Source organism: Panulirus ornatus, chromosome 4 (genome assembly GCF_036320965.1).
Source record: "Panulirus ornatus isolate Po-2019 chromosome 4, ASM3632096v1, whole genome shotgun sequence".
In the NCBI taxonomy this organism is placed as follows: Eukaryota; Metazoa; Arthropoda; class Malacostraca; order Decapoda; family Palinuridae; genus Panulirus; species Panulirus ornatus.
The window spans coordinates 38,336,559-38,348,134 of record NC_092227.1 but is presented as its reverse complement, the minus strand read 5'-3'; the positions used below and the strand labels follow the sequence as shown (position 1 = coordinate 38,348,134).

At 40.1% G+C, this 11,576-nt stretch overlaps 2 non-coding genes across 2 annotated transcripts; both read left to right on the top strand.

Moving 5' to 3' along the window:
• The first annotated feature begins 1,495 nt into the window (after window positions 1-1,495).
• TRNAK-UUU (transfer RNA lysine (anticodon UUU)) lies at window positions 1,496-1,568 on the top strand. Its single transcript has one exon. It is a non-coding gene; the product is annotated as a tRNA-Lys (tRNA).
• Window positions 1,569-10,170: 8,602 nt separating this feature from the next.
• TRNAK-UUU (transfer RNA lysine (anticodon UUU)) lies at window positions 10,171-10,243 on the top strand. Its single transcript has one exon. It is a non-coding gene; the product is annotated as a tRNA-Lys (tRNA).
• The last annotated feature ends 1,333 nt before the right edge of the window (window positions 10,244-11,576 follow it).

The window sequence follows — 11,576 nt, the reverse complement described above, 5'->3', positions numbered from 1 at the left end:
ATCATACCTGATGTCGATGAATGGTACTATGTTTCTTACTTGGCTTTTAAAGCAGGAGACATAGGTCAGTCAATGTTGATCTGATACTGAAGTACGGCCAGGGAGATATTAGTGGTTGAGAAGGTAGCATGACGCACTATAGCGTTATCATGAATGATGAAATAAGTCATTCAAAACCAGAGTGACAAGTGATTACTTAGTCTAATTCTGAAGATATTATGGGAGTTGGTCTGGGGAAGATTTGTCTGAGAGCTTATTCCATGCATTAGTAATGTGTCTGGTAAATATTGAAAAGTATTTCATACGTATTAGATTAAACCTGTGATCACTAAGTTTTACCCATTTCCTGTCGTTGGTAATGTTGGCTCTACTTTAAAGATATTTTGATTATTGACGTTGTTAATCCTTTAAGCATTTCTAAAACAATAGAAATTTGACACGGAGACGCCCATTGCTTAGGAAAAACATCAATTCCAGTAACCTCTTCTCATATCGTTTACTAAGCAAAGATGGAGTCAATGTAATTGCTCTTCGCTGAGCTACTTTCAATCTAAGAATATCCTTTTCTAAGTGGAAGGCCCGAAACTGAATTGTATATTCGGTATTTGGTCTAACCTTTAAACAGTTATTGTGACATATCACATACTTGCTTTGAATGTAAAGGTTGCGTTAATAAATCATATTTTCGTATTTGTTCTCTTGGCAGCTTGATTAGACAGCTTAGAGAACTTGAAGATGGTGGAGACAGAAACCTATAGGTTTCCCACATTAGGAGCGTCCTTTTTCTTGTGGCCCATCATTTCATAAGTGATATATTTGTTGCGGTTTCTTTCTTTTAGCAGCTGACATTTATTGACGTTAAATGGCATTTTCCATTTTTTAGACTTCGACAATTTTATGTAGATACTCCTGTAATCTTAGCCTACTTTCTTTTGTCAAAATGGCATTGCCGACCTATGTGTAATATGGAACTTTGGCTACAATGTTACCTAGCCCTACGTCAATATCGTTAATATAAATGTTGAAAAGAGTACGCCTCAGTAGGAATCAGTGAGGGAAACTACTAGTAACGGGTGAAGACGGAGAACTACGAGTCTTTCCCTCGTATCACTTCAGAAGACTCTTGCATGATTTCATCTGCAGCCAGTAATCACCAAGGCCTGGACTTTATGCATCAATTCAACGTTAGTGACTTGGTCGAATGTTATGTGGCACTCCAGAAATGTTATATGAATTACTTTTTTATTGTCGTGGGTATTGAATAATTCCTGGTAAATCTTTTCGTTGCGACTTCGAAAACTATACTTTCGGTTATGATGGTACTAGTGGCGTAGGTACGGTAGTGTGTGGTGTTGGAGGTGGTGGTGGTAGTGGTGGTAGAGCAGATGGCCCTGGCTTTTGCTGCTGCTGCTGCGGCGCGGCGGTGTCAGTAAGGGTGAGAATCGTGGTTGATGCAGGTTGTACCACTAGACAGTCAATAAGAGCATCATCAGAAGCCCGGATAGCTCAGTCGGTAGAGCATTAGGCTTTTAACCTAAGGGTCCAGGGTTCAAGTCCCTGTTCGGGTGATACTTGTATAATGATTTTACAACAATAGAATAATTGTATTCGTAACGGTGGAAAAAGAAGTTGTAAGCAGAAAAATACAAAATGGATTATAACTTTTATTCGTTGTTTGCTATGAAAATAATCGGATAAAAGTATGATACAGATAGGTGATGGGTGATATCTTTAATACAATTCCATTGATTTTGTGTACGATACTTGTTACTGAGTTATACCAAATGTCGGAGAAAGTCTTTAGACGGTTCACCTTCTGACATATTGATACACACAAGATTATGATAGGATAATCCGAGTGTAAAATAATCCTTTCGTAACACACAAACATTAGTCATATAGAAGTATCGGTAGCACGTTGTAGGCAATTACATTCTAAGGAGATCACTTCTTACTGGGTTATCGTATGAGTTTTGACAACGATCTAGTGAGCTAACGTCTGACAACTTTCCCTCTCTGGTACAGGTAGCTGTCTCAATTTTCCTCATCAATCACGCTTGTGTTGTTGGAAATCAGTCCACAGACACTCACTCTCTCCACCCTACACACTCCACTATATATTTTGTGGAACATCTGGTGAAAGGAACACAGATATGATAGGTATGGTAGGAAGAACACATACATATTGAGACGTCATGATTTGCTCAGTTCCTCTACTTATCTCTCTTCTCACAGTCCACACGTACTTTATACAAGTACATCACTCACTGTCTGCCCATACCCTACAATAGTATATATAAGTTTATATATTAACTGTCCAATGCAAACATACAAACAAAAGACACGGTAGTGTTAGCTTTCTGGAAAATAAGATATAAATAGATAGATAGCTGGATAGGTAGATAGACAGCTCGATATATAGATAAATAGCTATATCAATTGATGGGGTAGGGAAAAAGAGAGGTAGATAGATAGATAGATAGATAGATAGATAGATGGACAGATAGACAGACAGCTTTCTGAAAAATGAGATATAAATAGATAGATAACTGGATAGGTAGATAGATAGCTCGATATACAGATAAATAGATATATCAATTGATAGGGTAGAGAAAGAGAGAGGTAGATAGAAAGATAAAGAGATAGATAGATAAACAGATAGACAGATATATATATATATATATATATATATATATATATATATATATATATATATATATATATATATATATATATATATATATATATATATATATATATATATATTATTATCATTATACTTTGTCGCTGTCTCCCGCGTTTGCGAGGTAGTGCAAGGAAACAGACGAAAGAAATGGCCCAACCCACCCCCATACACATGTATATACATACACGTCCACACACGCAAATATACATACCTACACAGCTTTCCATGGTTTACCCCAGACGCTTCACATGCCTTGATTCAATCCACTGACAGCACGTCAACCCCGGTATACCACATCGCTCCAATTCACTCTATTCCTTGCCCTCCTTTCACCCTCCTGCATGTTCAGGCCCCGATCACACAAAATCTTTTTCACTCCATCTTTCCACCTCCAATTTGGTCTCCCTCTTCTCCTCGTTCCCTCCACCTCCGACACATATATCCTCTTGGTCAATCTTTCCTCACTCATTCTCTCCATGTGCCCAAACCACTTCAAAACACCCTCTTCTGCTCTCTCAACCACGCTCTTTTTATTTCCACACATCTCTCTTACCCTTACGTTACTCACTCGATCAAACCACCTCACACCACACATTGTCCTCAAACATCTCATTTCCAGCACATCCATCCTCCTGCGCACAACTCTATCCATAGCCCACGCCTCGCAACCATACAACATTGTTGGAACCACTATTCCTTCAAACATACTCATTTTTGCTTTCCGAGATAATGTTCTCGACTTCCACACATTCTTCAAGGCCCCCAGAATTTTCGCCCCCTCCCCCACCCTATGATCCACTTCCGCTTCCATGGTTCCATCCGCTGCCAGATCCACTCCCAGATATCTAAAACACTTCACTTCCTCCAGTTTTTCTCCATTCAAACTCACCTCCCAATTGACTTGACCCTCAACCCTACTGTACCTAATAACCTTGCTCTTATTCACATTTACTCTTAACTTTCTTCTTCCACACACTTTACCAAACTCAGTCACCAGCTTCTGCAGTTTCTCACATGAATCAGCCACCAGCGCTGTATCATCAGCGAACAACAACTGACTCACTTCCCAAACTCTCTCATCCCCAACAGACTTCATACTTGCCCCTCTTTCCAAAACTCTTGCATTTACCTCCCTAACAACCCCATCCATAAACAAATTAAACAACCATGGAGACATCACACACCCCTGCCGCAAACCTACATTCACTGAGAACCAATCACTTTCCTCTCTTCCTACACGTACACATGCCTTACATCCTCAATAAAAACTTTTCACTGCTTCTAACAACTTTCCTCCCACACCATATATTCTTAATACCTTCCACAGAGCATCTCTATCAACTCTATCATATGCCTTCTCCAGATCCATAAATGCTACATACAAATCCATTTGCTTTTCTAAGTATTTCTCACATACATTCTTCAAAGCAAACACCTGATCCACACATCCTCTACCACTATATATTCCTCACGTGTCGTAGAAGGCGACTAGAGGGGACGGGGGCGGGGGGCCGGAAATCCTCCCCTCCTTGTATTTTAACTTTCTAAAAATGGGAAACAGAAGGAGTCACGCGGGGAGTGCTCATCCTCCTCGTAGACTCAGATTGGGGTGTCTAAATGTGTGTGGATGTAACCAAGATGTGAAAAAAGGAGAGATCGGTAGTATGTTTGAGGAAAGGAACCTGGATGTTATGGCTCTGAGTGAAACGAAGCTCAAAGGTAAAGGGGAAGAGTGGTTTGGGAATGTCTTGGGAGTAAAGTCATGGGCTAGTGAGAGGACAAGAGCAAGGGAAGGAGTAGCAGTACTCCTGAAACAGGAGTTGTGGGAGTATGTGATAGAGTATAAGAAAGTAAATTCTCGATTAATATGGGTAAAACTGAAAGTTGATGGAGAGAGATGGGTGATTATTGGTGCATATGCACCTGGGCATGAGAAGAAAGATCATGAGAGGCAAGTGCTTTGGGAGCAGCTGAATGAGTGTGTTAGTGGTTTTGATGTACAAGACCGGGTTATAGTGATGGGTGATTTGAATGCAAAGGTGAGCAATGTGGCAGTTGAGGGAATAATTGTTATACATGGGGTGTTCAGTGTTGTAAATGGAAATGGTGAAGAGCTTGTAGATTTATGTGCTGAAAAAGGACTGGTGATTGGGAATACCTGGTTTAAAAAGCGAGATATACATAAGTATGCGTATGTAAGTAGGAGAGATGGCCAGAGAGCGTTATTGGATTACGTGTTTATTGGCTGGCGCGCGAAAGAGAGACTTTTGGATGTTAATGTGCTGAGAGGTGCAACTGGAGGGATGTCTGATCATTATATTGTGGAGAATAGGGTGAAGATTTGTATGGGTTTTCAGAAAAGAAGAGTGAATGTTGGGGTGAAGAGGGTGGTGAGAGTAAGTGAGCTTGGGAAGGAGACTTGTGTGAGGAAGTACCAGGAGAGACTGAGTACAGAATGGAAAAAGGTGAGAACAATGGAAGTAAGGGGAGTGGGGGAGGAATGGGATGTATTTAGGGAATCAGTGATGGAGTGCGCAAAAGATGCTTGTGGCATGAGAAGCGTGGGAGGTGGGTTGATTAGAAAGGGTAGTGAGTGGTGGGATGAATAAGTAAGATTATTAGTGAAAGAGAAGAGAGAGGCATTTGGACGATTTTTGCAGGGAAAAAATGCAATTGAGTGGGAGATGTATAGAAGAAAGAGACAGGAGGTCAAGAGAAAGGTGCAAGAGGTGAAAAAGAGGGCAAATGAGAGTTGGGGAGAGAGAGGATCATTAAATTTTAGGGAGAATAAAAAGATGCTCTGGAATGAGGTAAATAAAGTGCGTAAGACAAGGGAGCAAATGGGAACTTCAGTGAAGGGCGCTAATGGGGAGGTGATAACAAGTAGTGGTGATGTGAGAAGGAGATGGCGTGAGTATTTTGAAGGTTTGTTGAATGTGTTTGATGATAAAGTGGCAGATATAGGGTGTTTTGGTCGAAGTGGTGTGCAAAGTGAGAGGGGTAGAAGAGGTGAGAAGAGGTAGCAAAAGCTTTGCGGAAGATGAAAGCCGGCAAGGCAGCAGGTTTGGATGGTATTGCAGTGGAATCTATAAAGAAAGGGGGGTGACTGTATTGCTGACTGGTTGGTAAGGTTATTTAATGTATGGATGATTCATGGTGAGATGCCTGAGGATTGGCGGAATGCGTGCATAGTGCCATTGTACAAAGGCAAAGGGGATAAGAGTGAGTGCTCAAATTACAGAGGTATAAGTTTGTGAGTATTCCTGGTAAATTATATGGGAGGGTATTGATTGAGAGGGTGAAGGCATGTACAGAGCATTAGATTGGGGAAGAGCAGTGTGGTTTCAGAAGTGGTAGAGGATGTGTGGATCAGGTGTTTGCTTTGAAGAATGTATGTGAGAAATACTTAGAAAAGCAAATGGATTTGTATGTAGCATTTATGGATCTGGAGAAGGCATATGATAGAGTTGATAGAGATGCTCTGTAGAAGGTATTAAGAATATATGGTGTGGGAGGTAAGTTGTTAGAAGCAGTGAAAAGTTTTTATCGAGGATGTAAGGCATGTGTACGTGTAGGAAGAGAGGAAAGTGATTGGTTCTCAGTGAATGTAGGTTTGCGGCAGGGGTGTGTGATGTCTCCATGGTTGTTTAATTTGTTTATGGATGGGGTTGTTAGGGAGGTGAATGCAAGAGTTTTGGAAAGAGGGGCAAGTATGAAGTCTGTTGTGGATGAGAGAGCTTGGGAAGTGAGTCAGTTGTTGTTCGCTGATGATACAGCGCTGGTGGCTGATTCATGTGAGAAACTGCAGAAGTTGGTGACTGAGTTTGGTAAAGTGTGTGAAAGACGAAAGTTAAGAGTAAATGTGAATAAGAGCAAGGTTATTAGGTACAGTAGGGTTGAGGGTCAAGTCAATTGGGAGATAAGTTTGAATGGAGAAAAACTGGAGGAAGTGAAGTGTTTTAGAAATCTGTGAGTGGATCTGGCAGCGGATGGAACCATGGAAGCGGAAGTGAATCATAGGGTGGGGGAGGGGGCGAAAATCCTGGAAGCCTTGAAGAATGTGTGGAAGTCGAGAACATTATCTCGGAAAGCGAAAATGGGTATGTTTGAAGGAATAGTGGTTCCAACAATGTTGTATGGTTGCGAGGCGTGGGCTATGGATAGAATTGTGCGCAGGAGGGTGGATGTGCTGGAAATGAGATGTTTGAGGACAATGTGTGGTGTGAGGTGGTTTGATCGAGTAAGTAATGTAAGGGTAAGAGAGATGTGTGGAAATAAAAAGTGCTCATCCTCCTCGAAGGCTCAGACTGGGGTGTCTAAATGTGTGTGGATGTAACCAAGATGTGAAAAAAGGAGAGATAGGTAGTATGTTTGAGGAAAGGAACCTGGATGTTTTGGCTCTGAGTGAAACGAAGTTCAAGGGTAAAGGGGAAGAGTGGTTTGGGAATGTCTTATGAGGAAAGTCAGGGGTTAGTGAGTGGACAAGAGCAAGGGAAGGAGTAGCAGGACTCCTGAAACAGGAGTTGTGGGAGTATGTGATAGAATGTAAGGAAGTAAATTCTCGATTAATATGGGTAAAACTGAAAGTTGATGGAGAGAGATGGGTGATTATTGGTGCATATGCACTTGGGCATGAGAAGAAAGATCATGAGAGGCAAGTGTTTTGGGAGCAGCTGAATGAGTGTGTTAGTGGTTTTGATGCACGAGACCGGGTTATAGTGATGGGTGATTTGAATGCAAAGGTGAGTAATGTGGCAGTTGAGGGAATAATTGGTATACATGGGGTGTTCAGTGTTGTAAATGGAAATGGTGAAGAGCTTGTAGATTTATAAGCTGAAAAAGGACTGGTGATTGGGAATACTTGGTTTAAAAAGCGAGATATACATAAGTATACGTATGTAAGTAGGAGAGATGGCCAGAGAGCGTTATTGGATTACGTGTTAATTGACAGGCGCGCGAAAGAGAGACTTTTGGATGTTGATGTGCTGAGAGGTGCAACTGGAGGGACGTCTGATCATTATCTTGTGGAGGCAAAGGTGAAGATTTGTATGGGTTTTCAGAAAAGAAGAGTGAATGTTGGGGTGAAGAGGGTGGTGAGAGTAAGTGAGCTTGGGAAGGAGACTTGTGTGAGGAAGTACCAGGAGAGACTGAGTACAGAATGGAAAAATGTGAGAACAATGGAAGTAAGGGGAGTGGGGGAGGAATGGGATGTATTTAGGGAATCAGTGATGGATTGCGCAAAAGATGCTTGTGGCATGAGAAGAGTGGGAGGTGGGTTGATTAGAAAGGGTAGTGAGTGGTGGGATGAAGAAGCAAGATTATTAGTGAAAGAGAAGAGAGAGGCATTTGGACGATTTTTGAAGGGAAAAATGCAATTGAGTGGGAGATGTATAAAAGAAAGAGACAGGAGGTCAAGAGAAAGGTGCAAGAGGTGAAATATATATATATATATATATATATATATATATATATATATATATATATATATATATATATATATATATATATATATATATATATATATATATATATAGAGAGAGAGAGAGAGAGAGAGAGAGAGAGTCAAAGAAAAAAACGTATATAACGAAGTTTGAATATCAAGATGTTGTCCTTAGCAGCACTTAAATACAAACCCATAAAAGTAGTGGAGGAAAATTATAACAGAGTAAAGGTTATCTACCCGCACTAGACTTCATCCGGCACACGCTATATGGAAAAGGTGTAAGAGCTTCCCCTGCAGGTTGGATATGTCTGAACCAAAGGCTCATAGGAAAGTCTTGAGCTAGATTGAACGTGAATACGTTATGTATCACGTTATCAATAACATGCATCTCTACTTTTTTGTTATGAACACAGTAGAAAGGATAAATTTGAGCTCCAACCTTTCGACTTACCATGCCTAAATTACACCTGATGTCGATGTATGCTACAATATCTCTTACTTGGCTTTTCAGAGCAGGAGACATAGGTCAGTCAATGTTAGGTCTGATACTGAAGTACGGCCAGGGAGAGATTAGTGGTTGAGAAGGTAGCATGACGTACCATAGCGTTATCATGACTGATCAAATGAATTATTCACTTCCAGATAGTGACAAGTGGTTATCAAAGCTAATTCTGAAGATATCATTGGTGTTGGTTTGGACAACATTTGTATGAGATACTGTTCCATGTAACAGTAAATCTCTGGTGAAAAAGAAAAGTATTTCATACGTATTAGATTAATTGTGTGATCTGTAAGTTTTAACCCATTTCCTATCGTCGGTAATGCTGGCTCCACTGTAAAGACATTTTCCTTTATTTCATTTATTTCATTTTTCATTTATTTCTAAAACTCTAATAATTTGCCCTGGAGACGCCCATTGCCTAGGGAAAACATTAATTCTAGCAATCTCTTCTCATATCGTTTGCTACGCAAAGATGGAGTCAATGTAATGGCTCTTCGCTGAGCTACTTTCAATACAAGAATATCTTTTTCTAAGTGGAAGGCCCGAAACAGGATTGTATATTCGGTATTTGGTCTAACCTTTAAACAGTTATCGTGGCATATCACATTCTTAGTTTTATAGGTAAAGATCGCGTTAATAAATCATAATTTTTTATATGTTTTCTTGGCAGCTTGATTAATCAGCTTAGAGAACTGGAAGATGGTGGAGACAGAAACCTATAGGTTTCTCATATTAGGAGCGTCCTTTTTTTTGTGGCCCATCATCTCATAATTGAAATATTTGTTGCCTTCTTTTAGCAGCTAACATTTATTGACGATAAATGGCATTTTCCGTTTTGTAGAGTATTCGACAATTTCATGAAGATGATATTGTAATCTTAGCCTACTTTCTTGTGTTAAAATGGCATTGCCGACCTTTGTGTTATATGCAAATTTGGCTACAATGTTACCTAGCCCTACGTCAATACCGTTAATATGAATGATGAAAAGAGTACGCCTAAGGAAGAATCAGCGAGGGAAGCTACTAGTAACGGGTGAAGACGGTGAATATTCACCATTCATTACGAGTCTTTACCTCCTGTCACGTAAGAAGACTCCTGTATAATTTCATCTGCAGCCAGTAATCACCAAGGCCTGGACTTTACGCATCAATTCAACGGTGGGACTATGTCGAAAGCTATATGGCACTCCAGAAATGTTATATCAATTACTTTTTTATTATCATGGGTATTGAATAATTCTTGGTAAATCTTTAGATAACTTGTGAGGTATAAACTGCGACTTCTAAAATTATACTTTTGGTTGTGATGGTACTAGTGGCGTAGGTACGGTAGTGTGTGGTGTTGGAGGAGGTGGTGGTAGTGGTGGTGATGGTACTAGTGGCGTACGTACGGTAGTGTATGGTTGTGGTGGTAGTGGTGGTAGAGGAGATGGCCCTGGCTTCTGCTGCTGCTGCTGCGGCGCGGCGGTGTCAGTAAGGGTGAGAATCGTGGTTGATCCTGGTTGTACCACTGGACAGTCAATAACAACATCATCAGAAGCCCGGATAGCTCAGTCGGTAGAGCATTAGGCTTTTAACCTAAGGGTCCAGGGTTCAAGTCCCTGTTCGGGCGATACTTGTATAAGGATTTTATAGCAACAAAAAATAATTGTATTCGTTACGGTGGAAAAAATAGTTGTAAGAAGAAAAATACATAATGGATTATAACCTTTAGTCGTTGTTTGCTATGAAAATAATCGGATAAAAGTATGACACAGATAGGTGATGGGTGATATCTTTAATAGAATTCCATTGATTTTGTGTACGATACTTGTTACTGAGTTATACCAAATGTCGGAGAAAGTCTTTAGACGGTTCACCTTCTGACATATTGATACACACAAGATTATGATAGGATAATCCGAGTGTAAAATAATCCTTTCGTAACACACAAACATTAGTCATATAGAAGTATCGGTAGCACGTTGTAGGCAATTACATTCTAAGGAGATCGCTTCTTACTGGGTTATCGTATGAGTTTTGACCACGATCTAGTGAGCTAACGTCTGTCAACTTTCCCTCTCTGGTACAGGTAGCTGTCTCAATTTTCCTCATCAATCACGCTTGTGTTGCTGGTAATCAGTCCACAGACACTCACTCTCTCCACCCTACACACTCCACTATATATTTTGTGGAACATCTGGTGAAAGGAACACAGATATGATAGGTATGGTAGGAAGAACACATACATATTGAGACGTCATGATTTGCTCAGTTCCTCTACTTATCTTTTTTCTTACACTCCACACGTACTTTATATAAGTACATCACTCAATGTCTGCCCATACCCTACAAATAGTGTATATAAGTTTATGTATTCACTGTCCAATGCAAACATATGAACAAAAGACACGGTATTGCTAGCTTTCTGAAAGATGAGATATAAATAGATAGCTGGATAGGTAGATAGATAGGTAGATAGATATACAAATAGATATATGAATTGATAGGGTAAAGAAAGTGAGAGAGAGAGAGAGAGAGAGAGAGAGAGAGAGAGAGAGAGAGAGAGAGAGAGAGAGAGAGAGAGAGAGAGAGAGAGAGAGAGAGAGAGAGAGAGAGAGAGAGAGAGAGAGAGAGAGAGAGAGTCAAACAAAAACACATATATAACGAAGTTTGAAGATATGGGGGGTTGTCCTCAGAAGTACTTAAACAAAAACCCATAAAAGTAGTGAAGATAAACTATAGCAAAGTATAGGTTATCTACCCACACTAGACTTCATCTGGCACATGCCATGTGGGAAAGAGGTAAAAACTTGCCTTGCAGGATGGATATTTCTGAACCAAAGATTCATTGGAAAGTCTTGAGGTATATTGAACATAAATACGTTATGTATCACGTTATCAATAACATGCATATCTTCACTCTTTTGTTATAAACACAGTAGAAAGGATAAATTTGAGCTCCA